This window comes from Nanorana parkeri, unplaced genomic scaffold (assembly GCF_000935625.1).
Source record: "Nanorana parkeri isolate BGI_ZX_2015 unplaced genomic scaffold, ASM93562v1 scaffold435, whole genome shotgun sequence".
NCBI classification, from domain to species: domain Eukaryota; kingdom Metazoa; phylum Chordata; class Amphibia; order Anura; family Dicroglossidae; genus Nanorana; species Nanorana parkeri.
The window spans coordinates 824,036-835,782 of record NW_017306703.1 but is presented as its reverse complement, the minus strand read 5'-3'; the positions used below and the strand labels follow the sequence as shown (position 1 = coordinate 835,782).

At 46.3% G+C, this 11,747-nt stretch overlaps 1 protein-coding gene across 2 annotated transcripts in view; it reads left to right on the top strand.

The window, feature by feature from the left end:
- Positions 1 to 11,747, top strand: part of FBXL20 (F-box and leucine rich repeat protein 20) — a 60,747-nt gene that overhangs the window by 607 nt on the left and 48,393 nt on the right. The gene's annotated exons all lie outside the window — the stretch shown is intronic.

Below are 11,747 nucleotides of genomic sequence, written 5' to 3'. Positions count from 1 at the left end.
TGGAAGCTTGATGGCTTTGTGGTAGGAGGGGGGCATTGTGTCTTGGTTTATGGCCTGTAGCTGGCAGAGTATCAGATCAGGACTGAGATAAGCCTGGCACCAAGGTGGGCATCTGGCTGGCATTGAGTGAAAAGGTGACAGGTGCATCAGTGTGGAAGAAAGGAATCGGATGATCACAGTTTGTATATGTGTGGTCAGGGGGCCTTTACCTAGAAGATATATACACACCTGGGTAATCTGGGAACATGGCAGATAAGCCTTTCTCAGCTAGAGTTCCTTCAGAGGTTGTTAGGGGTTCCTTGAGCAGTTGTCAAGTTTGGTTTCTCAGATAATAAACCATTGACACCAATGATCTTTTCAGTAAGGAGGACATTCTTCCCATGGACCACTAGTGTAAGTTGACCAATAATATGAAATGTTTCTTCTCTATTGACCACCAACGTGAAGGGTCTCGTCTCTATTGACCGCCAACGTGAAGGGTCTCGTCTCTATTGACCGCCAACGTGAAGGGTCTCGTCTCTATTGACCGCCAACGTGAAGGGTCTCTTCTCTATTGACCGCCAACGTGAAGGGTCTCTTCTCTATTGACCGCCAACGTGAAGGGGTTCTTCTCTATTGACCGCCAACGTGAAGGGGTTCTTCTCTATTGACCGCCAACGTGAAGGGGTTCTTCTCTATTGACCGCCAACGTGAAGGGGTTCTTCTCCACTGGCCGCCAACGTGAAGGGGTTCTTCTCCACTGGCCGCCACCGTGAAGGGGTTCTTCTCCACTGGCCGCCACCGTGAAGGGGTTCTTCTCCACTGGCCGCCACCGTGAAGGGGTTCTTCTCCACTGGCCGCCACCGTGAAGGGGTTCTTCTCCACTGGCCGCCACCGTGAAGGGGTTCTTCTCCACTGGCCGCCACCGTGAAGGGGTTCTTCTCCACTGGCCGCCACCGTGAAGGGGTTCTTCTCCACTGGCCGCCACCGTGAAGGGGTTCTTCTCCACTGGCCGCCACCGTGAAGGGGTTCTTCTCCACTGGCCGCCACCGTGAAGGGGTTCTTCTCCACTGGCCGCCACCGTGAAGGGGTTCTTCTCCACTGGCCGCCACCGTGAAGGGGTTCTTCTCCACTGGCCGCCACCGTGAAGGGGTTCTTCTCCACTGGCCGCCACCGTGAAGGGGTTCTTCTCCACTGGCCGCCACCGTGAAGGGGTTCTTCTCCACTGGCCGCCACCGTGAAGGGGTTCTTCTCCACTGGCCGCCACCGTGAAGGGGTTCTTCTCCACTGGCCGCCACCGTGAAGGGGTTCTTCTCCACTGGCCGCCACCGTGAAGGGGTTCTTCTCCACTGGCCGCCACCGTGAAGGGGTTCTTCTCCACTGGCCGCCACCGTGAAGGGGTTCTTCTCCACTGGCCGCCACCGTGAAGGGGTTCTTCTCCACTGGCCGCCACCGTGAAGGGGTTCTTCTCCACTGGCCGCCACCGTGAAGGGGTTCTTCTCCACTGGCCGCCACCGTGAAGGGGTTCTTCTCCACTGGCCGCCACCGTGAAGGGGTTCTTCTCCACTGGCCGCCACCGTGAAGGGGTTCTTCTCCACTGGCCGCCACCGTGAAGGGGTTCTTCTCCACTGGCCGCCACCGTGAAGGGGTTCTTCTCCACTGGCCGCCACCGTGAAGGGGTTCTTCTCCACTGGCCGCCACCGTGAAGGGGTTCTTCTCCACTGGCCGCCACCGTGAAGGGGTTCTTCTCCACTGGCCGCCACCGTGAAGGGGTTCTTCTCCACTGGCCGCCACCGTGAAGGGGTTCTTCTCCACTGGCCGCCATCGGGAAGGGGTTCTTCTCCACTGGCCGCCACCGGGAAGGGGTTCTTCTCCACTGGCCGCCACCGGGAAGGGGTTCTTCTCCACTGGCCGCCATTCTTTGCAGAATTTCAGCCAGAGGTACTCCACGAAAAATTGGATGAGGCCTTCTTCCCTCAATAGTATCTCCAGCATTTTTATTTAGGGGCCAATTTGGAGAGGTTACAGACTGGAATTCTCCAGACCTTCACTCTTGAGATTTCTTGTCACAGAACTCCTAGGTAAAAGCACATGCCCTAATGTAGTTCCAGTTCCTCAAGAAGAGTTGGAACGGGCAATTTACTCCAGTTTTTCTGGAGAAAAAAAACATTGATAACATTTCTAAATCCTAAGTACCTGAACAGGTTCATCACTTACAAAAAATTTTAGATGGATTAATTACATTTCATCAGGAAAAATGATTCTACTAGATTGCTTTGTGGCATCCATAGACCCCAAAAATGGCTAATTGCATATACCCATAAGAGAAGACTCCTACAGGTTTCTACACCTCCCTGTAAGGATGGGAGGCAGAATTGTGCACCACTTTAGCTTCTCAGCTCCAACGGTCTTTACCAAAGTTATGGCAGAGGCCCGTGTCCCTCTTTACCTCAAGAGGATTTCATTAATATCAGACTTGGACGATCTTCTTCTGTGTTTTTGCATTAAGGTCAAATCTACAGATAGAATAGACTTCTTTCAGGAATTTGGGATTCTTACTAAATCTTGAAAAGGCAAACCTTATTCCATCACATACAGTCTATATTTCTTGCCTTGGTGATAGATTCATGCCAGCAGAAAATCATTCTTCTGGTAGGAAAGATGGAAAAGCTCTGTTTGATAATGTTTCTGCTTCAGTGAATGCTCCCTTTAGCTTATGCAAGATATTGTCAGCTCTAGGTATGTCATCCTCAATTCCAGCAGTTCAGTGGTCCAGACTGCACCTTCACCCTCTCCAATCTTTTTTGCTTTATCTGTACTGTGCATTCCCGTCTTTAAAACCCTTTCTGCAGGTGATAATGAAAACCTTGTTCTGATAGCCCTCCATTCTGGCCCAGGAGAGCATGGTTGTTAAACAGTTGAAACTAGCAGATGGTGGCCACCCTTCTTCAAGTTGTGATTTAAATAACTAGAGCGTTTTACTTTACAGTAGAGTATGGAGAATTGTTTTCCTCTTGGCGTTTCGAGAAAAATGTTAGCCTCTTTGCCACTATTTGTTCTGGAATTCTTGCAAGATGGATTTAATCAAGCTAGATCAAGGCCAGTCTTGGAGGAGAGCTTTCCGAAATGGGATGTCTCAATTGTCCTTCAGACTTTTACCCAGGAGCTTTTCAAGCCCTTGCCTATTGCCTCAACTAAGTTTCTTTTGCTCAAGACGGTGCTTCTTCTTGCTTTTAAATTGGAAGGCCAAGTTAATGAAATACAGGACCTTATCTTTTGATCTTTGTTGCCTAAGTAGTACTAAGTACGGACCCAGGTTTGTGTTTTTTTTTTAACTTCAGATGTCCTCAAATGTTCACTGTTCCCAGCATATTATCCTTCCCACCGTCTCTGAAAATCCTTCCTGCCAACAGGAAGAATCCTGTTTGTACTCTGAATGTGAGAAGATGTTTTCTGAAATTCCTTGATAGGTTCAGCAGTAAGACAGATGCTCTTTTTGACCAGTATGAAGGGTCAAGAAAGCCCAGAAGGCATCAGAGTTCCATTTCAAGATGGAACAAGATGGCAATCAGGGGAGCATATATGGCAATATACACTATATTACCGAACGTATTGGGACACCCCTCCAAATCATTGGATTCAGGTGTTCCAATCTGCTCCATGGCCACAGGTGTATAAAATCACGCACCTAGGCATGCAGACGCTTCTACAAACATTTGTGAAAGAATGGGTCGCACTCAGGAGCTTAGTGAATTCAAGCGTGGCACAGTGATAGTTTACCACCTGTTAAATGAAAAATGAAATTTCCTTCCTAGTAAATATTCCACGGTCAACTGTTAGTGGTATTAGAACAAAGTGGAAGCAACTGGGAACAACAGCAACTCAGCCAGGAAGTGTTAGGCCACGTAAAATGACAGAGCAGGGTCAGCGCATGCTGAAGCGCACTGTGCATAGAAGTCGACAACTGTCTGCAAAGTCAATATCTACAGACCTCCAAACTTTGTGTGGCCTTCATATTGGCACAACAACAGTGCTTAGAGGGCTTCATGGAATGGATGTCCATGGCCAAGCAGCTGCATCCAAACCTTACATCACCAAGTGCAATGCAAAGCGTCGGATGCAGTGGTGTATAGCACGCCGCCACTGTACTCTAGAGAAGTGGAGATGTGTTCTCCGGAGTGACGAATCACGCTTGTCTGGCAATCCGATGGACGTATCTGGGTTTGGCGGTTGCCAGGAGAACGGTACTTGCCTGACTGCATTGTGCCAAGTGTAAAGTTTGGTGGAGGGGGTTTATGGTGTGGGGTTGTTTTCCAGGGGTTGGACTTGGCCTCTTAAGGCATCAGCATAGCAAGACATTTTGGACAATTTCATGCTCCCAACTTTGTGGGAAAAGTTTGGGGATGGCCCCTTCCTGTTCCAACATGACTGCGCACCAGTGTAGAAAGCAAGGTCCATAAAGATATGGATGAGCGAGTTTGGGGTGGAGGAACTTGACTGGCCTGCACAGAGTCCTGACCTCAACCCGATGGAACACCTTTGGGATGAATTAGAGCGGAGACTGCGAGCCAGGCCTTCTCGTCCAACATCTGTACCTGACCTCACAAATGTGTTTTCTGGAAGAATGGCCAAACATTCCCATAGACACACTCCTAAACCTCGTGGACAGCCTTCCCAGTATAGTTGAAGCTTTATAGCTGCAACGGGTGGGCCAACTCAATATTGAATCCTACGGACTAATACTGGGATGCCATTAAAGTTCATGTGCGTGTAAAGGCAGGCGTCCCAATACTTTTGGTAATATAGTGTATGTAGAGTACTGTTCATATTCTGAATCCTGGGACTTCCACATAGGTCCTGTTGAGTTGTCCCCTCCACAATCCAAACGTACTCATGCTGCTCTTAAACTTCCTGCACATTGTGTCTTACTGTGTCTTCTCTCTCCCTCTACAATCTGGTCTCATTCTTCTTCTACATCTTGCACCATCCATTCTTGCTGCTGTTCTTTTCAACTGTCTGCAAAGTCAATATCTACAGACCTCCAAACTTTGTGTGGCCTTCATATTGGCACAACAACAGTGCTTAGAGGGCTTCATGGAATGGATGTCCATGGCCAAGCAGCTGCATCCAAACCTTACATCACCAAGTGCAATGCAAAGCGTCGGATGCAGTGGTGTATAGCACGCCGCCACTGTACTCTAGAGAAGTGGAGATGTGTTCTCCGGAGTGACGAATCACGCTTGTCTGGCAATCCGATGGACGTATCTGGGTTTGGCGGTTGCCAGGAGAACGGTACTTGCCTGACTGCATTGTGCCAAGTGTAAAGTTTGGTGGAGGGGGTTTATGGTGTGGGGTTGTTTTCCAGGGGTTGGACTTGGCCTCTTAAGGCATCAGCATAGCAAGACATTTTGGACAATTTCATGCTCCCAACTTTGTGGGAAAAGTTTGGGGATGGCCCCTTCCTGTTCCAACATGACTGCGCACCAGTGTAGAAAGCAAGGTCCATAAAGATATGGATGAGCGAGTTTGGGGTGGAGGAACTTGACTGGCCTGCACAGAGTCCTGACCTCAACCCGATGGAACACCTTTGGGATGAATTAGAGCGGAGACTGCGAGCCAGGCCTTCTCGTCCAACATCTGTACCTGACCTCACAAATGTGTTTTCTGGAAGAATGGCCAAACATTCCCATAGACACACTCCTAAACCTCGTGGACAGCCTTCCCAGTATAGTTGAAGCTTTATAGCTGCAACGGGTGGGCCAACTCAATATTGAATCCTACGGACTAATACTGGGATGCCATTAAAGTTCATGTGCGTGTAAAGGCAGGCGTCCCAATACTTTTGGTAATATAGTGTATGTAGAGTACTGTTCATATTCTGAATCCTGGGACTTCCACATAGGTCCTGTTGAGTTGTCCCCTCCACAATCCAAACGTACTCATGCTGCTCTTAAACTTCCTGCACATTGTGTCTTACTGTGTCTTCTCTCTCCCTCTACAATCTGGTCTCATTCTTCTTCTACATCTTGCACCATCCATTCTTGCTGCTGTTCTTTCTACCTCCTTCACTATCAGTTCTTGCAGACCACCCCCTCTCACTACTTCAGTCCAGTCTTGCTACCTCCTCTCTCTTCCTCCTCCGCAATCATCTTGTCTAGTTGCATGCTCTTTTACTCTCCGTCCTTCACCACTTTGTCGATCTCCTCCTTCTCTCCCACCCCTCTCCACTGTCTGGTCATTCTGCCTGCTCTCAATCTCCTTCCCTCCTTCCTTCAGTCTGGTCATGTTGCTCTCTCTTTCTCTCTTGCACGCTGTCTCCCGAGCACTCTCTGACTCTTCCCCCTCCTCTGCGATCTAGTTAAGCTGCCTCTTCTTCAGCACAGAAACAATACTTGGGAGATATATGTTTAAAAACTATTAGATGTAAAAATAAAATCAAAGTCAATGGGAATAAGGCCAAAAAACTATGCCAGGGTTTGTGTCGGGTCAGCCGCAAGGAAGTGAGACTGGGAGATTCTTTTTCAGACCAATGGAACAATGGCATACGCAAACCTCAACGTAAAGAGAGCAGGACAAAAGAGAATGCCAATAAGACCTTCAGGCAAACTTTGTGATATCTGTGGGATTCTTTGTCAAGCAAAGGCACATGATTCTTGCCTATTTGGCACATTAGGTTGTGGTCAGTTATTAGAATTTGTGCACTTTTTTTGTTTTTTAATTGGAGGGTCTTGTGCTTTTATGGGAAAACAAGCCATATTCATGGGCTTATGAACTGTAAAGATAGTAACCATGTTGTCAAACCGTGGTTGCTTAGTCAGTGTGGCATTTTGGTGTGTTCTATATGGTGCAATAAACATGTTCTAGTAGTTTATGACATGCAATAAGTATTCTATGTTTCGCTTTGTTGGCTGCTTAATCAGTACTTGCAATATCTACTCATTCTTTAATGTAAAGTTTTACTTCTCTTCTAACAGGTTCTGCTATCTTACACTTGACAATATTGAAAGATATGTGTTGTGTTCATGTGTTTAGAAGAAGTTTAATGATGTGGTATTTTGTTTATTTGAGTCAATGCCATTTTATAGAGTCAGTCACCTTTTTTAAATGTATTTATTACCTTCATCCTTTACAATGTCTTTTTAAAGAAAAAAAACAAAACAACTTCTGTAAAAGAATCGGTTGGATTTGTTGGCTCCTCAGGCCAAAATGTCTTAGTCCTCCCCTGAAATGGCGGATTCTGTTGTGGTTCATTGGGTACACGGTCCTCTAACGGCATATTGTTGCTGCCGAGATTGAAAGTGGTGGACAACGCTATGTTATAAGACAAGCTTCACACCTATGATTTGCAGAAAAGTGCTGTACCATGCGTTTTTGTGGTATGCTGCATTAAAAAAAAAATGCTGGCCCAGTTTGGGGTGCATTGGCAGCCCATTCTAAATAAAATGTTGTCTGTTTTTAATGCATGTGTGTGGTAATGAATTGCAACAGAGCAGCACAGCTTCACGGGGGGTGCTCTAATTGTACATGTTGGTCAATCCTGATGATTTGCATGGGTTCTGATTGTGGGGACCCAGACAAAGTAATGAAATGCTCAATTTTTATCCTATCATTCATCATCTTGCCCTTGGCCGCTTTGCTAGCTAAATTCCTAGAGTTGACAGTATGCTTATCTTCTAAGTGGCTTAAAGTCTGTGCCTGTGAAATTGCAGGCCAGCGTGTTTCATTTTTCTTGTAACATTTTATCTCTGAGCGTGTCACAGCTTCAGTCCTGTGCACTGGAGTGCAAGAGGCACACAATCATGTAGCAATAAGGGCTCATTCACACTGCATGCAGCGACCTGTATTTTACCGCACAGGTTACCGCTGGGGTGCATAGGGAATAATTGTTTTCTTTGTGCCCTGTTCACACCACAATGGGGCGGAGCTGTGCATTGCGGTACTGTGCGAAAACATACAACATGCTTGCAATTTTCCGCAACTCAATGGACATCAATGCATGTAAAATTAACGGAAGTGAAGAAAAAAAAAAAGAAATTTTGAGAGCTAGCAGTTTATTTTACTTAAAAATATGTTGGGCTGGATGGATATTGGCAGCCTGGTGCAGCAGCACCGGAAGCTTTATGATCAGAGTTATAAAGATTATAAGGATAATAGGAAGGGGGCTCTTACTGGGCAGGAGATAGGAGCTGCAATCTATCCTAACTGGTAAAAGCAAAACATTTTTTTTAAATAAACTCCGTATTTATACAAGCCCATTATCTGAGGAGTTAGGGGTTTGATATGGATTTTGAGGGTGAACCATGCCAAAAATTTAAGGGGGGGAAAAAAAAAAGAGATTTGGCCAGAACATCTTCCATAGCTCCAAACTATCGGCAAGGTTGGCAATCTCCGTTCTTTCTATCTAGCTGTCCGTTCTTTCTATCTAGCTGCCTGGCTCCATTAACCCACCTTCACTCAACACATGACCCCCCCCTGGATCTCATCAATTGCCAACCAGTTTCCATTTGCAGTCTTTTCTTCTTTTCTAAAAATTTAATGAAGAACTTAGGGCAGAGTAAAAATTAACTCTTGCAGTGGGGCTAACTGTACCGCAAGGGTAAAGTGCTCGTTTTGGTCTTAAAAAACAAAAATAAATACTCCCCTGATCCTCAATCCCACCTGGCTGGTCCCTGTTGCCTCTTCTCCCCTGGGCTTATGATCTCTGAGTTATCACTTAAGAACCTGGGGGGGAGAGAGGTGAGCAGTGTCTGCTGCAGAATTAAGGCTAGGGTGTGAGTATATCTTTTTCGGTCCCCTAGAGGAGAACTAAGCCTATCGGATCGGTGTGGGATGATTTTACTGTGTACTTGGATGGTATGAACTTTCAATAAATCTGATTTTATTTAATTTTTTTATAAACTGTTGGATGTGCGGCTGTACGTTGGAATTTCAAGCCGCACTGCAAAGTTAAGCTTTATTCTGCCTGTAGGTCTTCTTTCATTTCACATCACCTACCAATAGTTGTAATAATAAACTGCCCTGTCTTCCTGCCTGGCTTTGACGACCCCATCAGATTTTGGTGGCAGTAAAAACACAACTTATGATCTTTTGTACCCTGAATCTTCCCTGTTTACCTCTACTTCCACCCCCCCCCCCCTTTCAAACTCCATGTTCACCCATCCTGGTGCTCCTTCCTCCTGAGTCCACATGGCCTATGGACAGTCCCTTGGGGAACTGCTAGTCTCTATGCCTACTCAGGTTACACCCCGCTTCTCGAATGGTCAGTTCTATATATACTGCGATTGGTGGTGATCATTGTATGCGAGTTGCACTGTAAACAAGCCCTTAATTTTGTCTATAAAGGCAAGTTGCAGTGAATCCACAACAGCTTCGCCTCTGGAAAGCTGCTGTTCTGCTTTTCAAGAAAACTAGTTATGATTGCACTTATGCAAGAATTCTTGCATTTTAAGTTTTAGATTGTTAGAATTGTGTCGGCTTAAGTGGGGTATACATGGTTGAAAGTAGTCGTTTTCTGAACGTTCGTTCGAATATCTATCAATTAGTATGTTGCAATCGACAGACGAAAACAACAATGTTCCTGACAATTTTTCGAAGGAGCATGTTGGAAAATTTTTGTTCTACGAACGAATTTCTAACAGTTAATGTGGTTTTCGTTCAGAAACTCCATTCGTTCCAAAATAGAATGTTAAATAAAAGTGACAATTAAATTACATTTCGAAAGAGAATCGGCTTCTGAAGTTTCTGATGCCATTATCGAACGTATTTTTCTTATGAGTCCTACTTTTACTTTCTAATGTTTTTACACTAGCTTTTGAGTCAAAAGTTTGGGTCATCTAAAGTTTAATGGTTTTTGCCTTGTCAACCTCTTGACCTCACAAATGGTGTCCAGGCTCTGACAGGGTTATTCACAAAAGGGTGAAGAGTTTGGAGAAGGCAGAAGTGAACAATCTAGTCCAAAATAGCTGGTTTGGAAACATTCTCCAATTCGGATCACTTTCCAGTTCAACTATGTTAGATTGTTCTCTTCTCCTGCCTGTGAGTGTGCATAACAATGCCTATTAAGAGGAATGTAAATGGCAGGGTTCATTTTTGGTAGGTAATCCTTAGTGTATATACTTTTGTTTTAAACTACTTATTGACACCTTTTGTATGCTCAGCATTGATCATAATATCCACGACCTTCCCCCTATTTTAAGGTGCCCATACACCTGCCGATTATCGTACGATAATCGCGGGAAATCCCGGGATCGTACGATAATCGGCAGGTCTATGGAAGGCTTTTGTCTCCCGTGCAGGCTTGAAAACCCGCTGAGAATCGTACGATTGTCGGCGGTTAGTGCCGTTCTCGTGAGGCAAATGCTGAACGGGCCGGTGTTCGCAAGCGCACACTGCCGCCCGTGCGGCATTGGAGTCATTGGAAGCCCACCCCTCGGCGGGGCGGGCTCTCGATGATTGCAAGTACGATCTGCCTGTCCAAGATGGGCAGATCGTACAAGCTTTTTATTAGCTCACAACCATCGCAAGACAAAAGTCTTGTGATAGTTGTAAAGTGTATGGCCAGCATAACAAAGGTCAGAAAATCCACCAATTTTGTTTTAAAGCCACCGTGTCATGTCTTTAAACTAATCAAGCCAGCTACACCCTGTAATACAAGAGGTTGAATACTTGGCTCACTAGTAGGCAGTGAGTAAAATGTTTGCACTCTCGCAGAACTAGAAGCGCCATTGCTATTTGTCACTTCAGTGTGCCGGATAGCGGGTCCCCCACTGGGAACCATGGTTCCTCTTGCCGGCTGCTATGATGGGCGCTGTGGTTCCTCCTGCCGCCTGCTATGATGGGCGCTTTGGCTCTTCCTGCTGACTGCATAGCAGTTAGCAGGAGGAACTAGGGATGCATGTTTTTTCGGTATAGAGTATGTGTTTTTTTTTGTTCTCGCTGATACCGGAAGTCTCATTATGGAAGCCGAGCTACGTCTAGTTACTCCCCGGCCGGCTTCCTGATTCGCTGGAAAGCCGACTACATGCTCCCTCGTCACCAGGTGGCGAGGAATAATGGAGCCGGCTTTCTGGCCAATCAGGAAACCGGGGGCGGGCAATCACTAGCCGTTCGGCTTCCTGATACCGGAAATTCCGTTATCGGGAGCACGTACTCGCCCAAATACTCGTATCGGCAGCGATACGAGTATCGGTGCATCCCTGGGAGGAACCAGTAGATGACACACTATCCCCATCCAGGAGTGTCAGCAGTGGTGCTGGGTGCCATGCCCCCCCCCCCACCGGCTGCTGAATCCTGCAGTGACATAACATCCGGCAGGAGGAACCTCGCTGCCCAGAGAGTGATGCGCTATCTGGTACACATGGAAGTGTCCAATAGCAGAGGTGCTGCTAACTGTGAAAGCCCCATCTATTACAGGGTGCAGTTTTCTGAATTATTTTAGAAAAGTTACAGGGTCAATGTAATCAAACTTCTTTGTAATACTGTGCAGATAGATTTCAGCCATGTGGGATTAGTGTGTCTGCTACTGGAATCCTGGGCAACATCCTCCCTCTCGAATTGTTATATAACCAATCAGATTCAGTCTTCCAAGTCAGGTAATATGGTGACTGGTTTCAGAAACCACTTTTTATTGACAGTTTGTCTGGGGGGAGTTATAACTAGTCTTCCCATTCTTCAGGTGTTATGGGACATCCTACATCTCCCATTTGTGTACATAAGGATGTGGGGATCTGATGAAGTAGAAAGAAGGTGGCTGTATATTAAGAAGATCA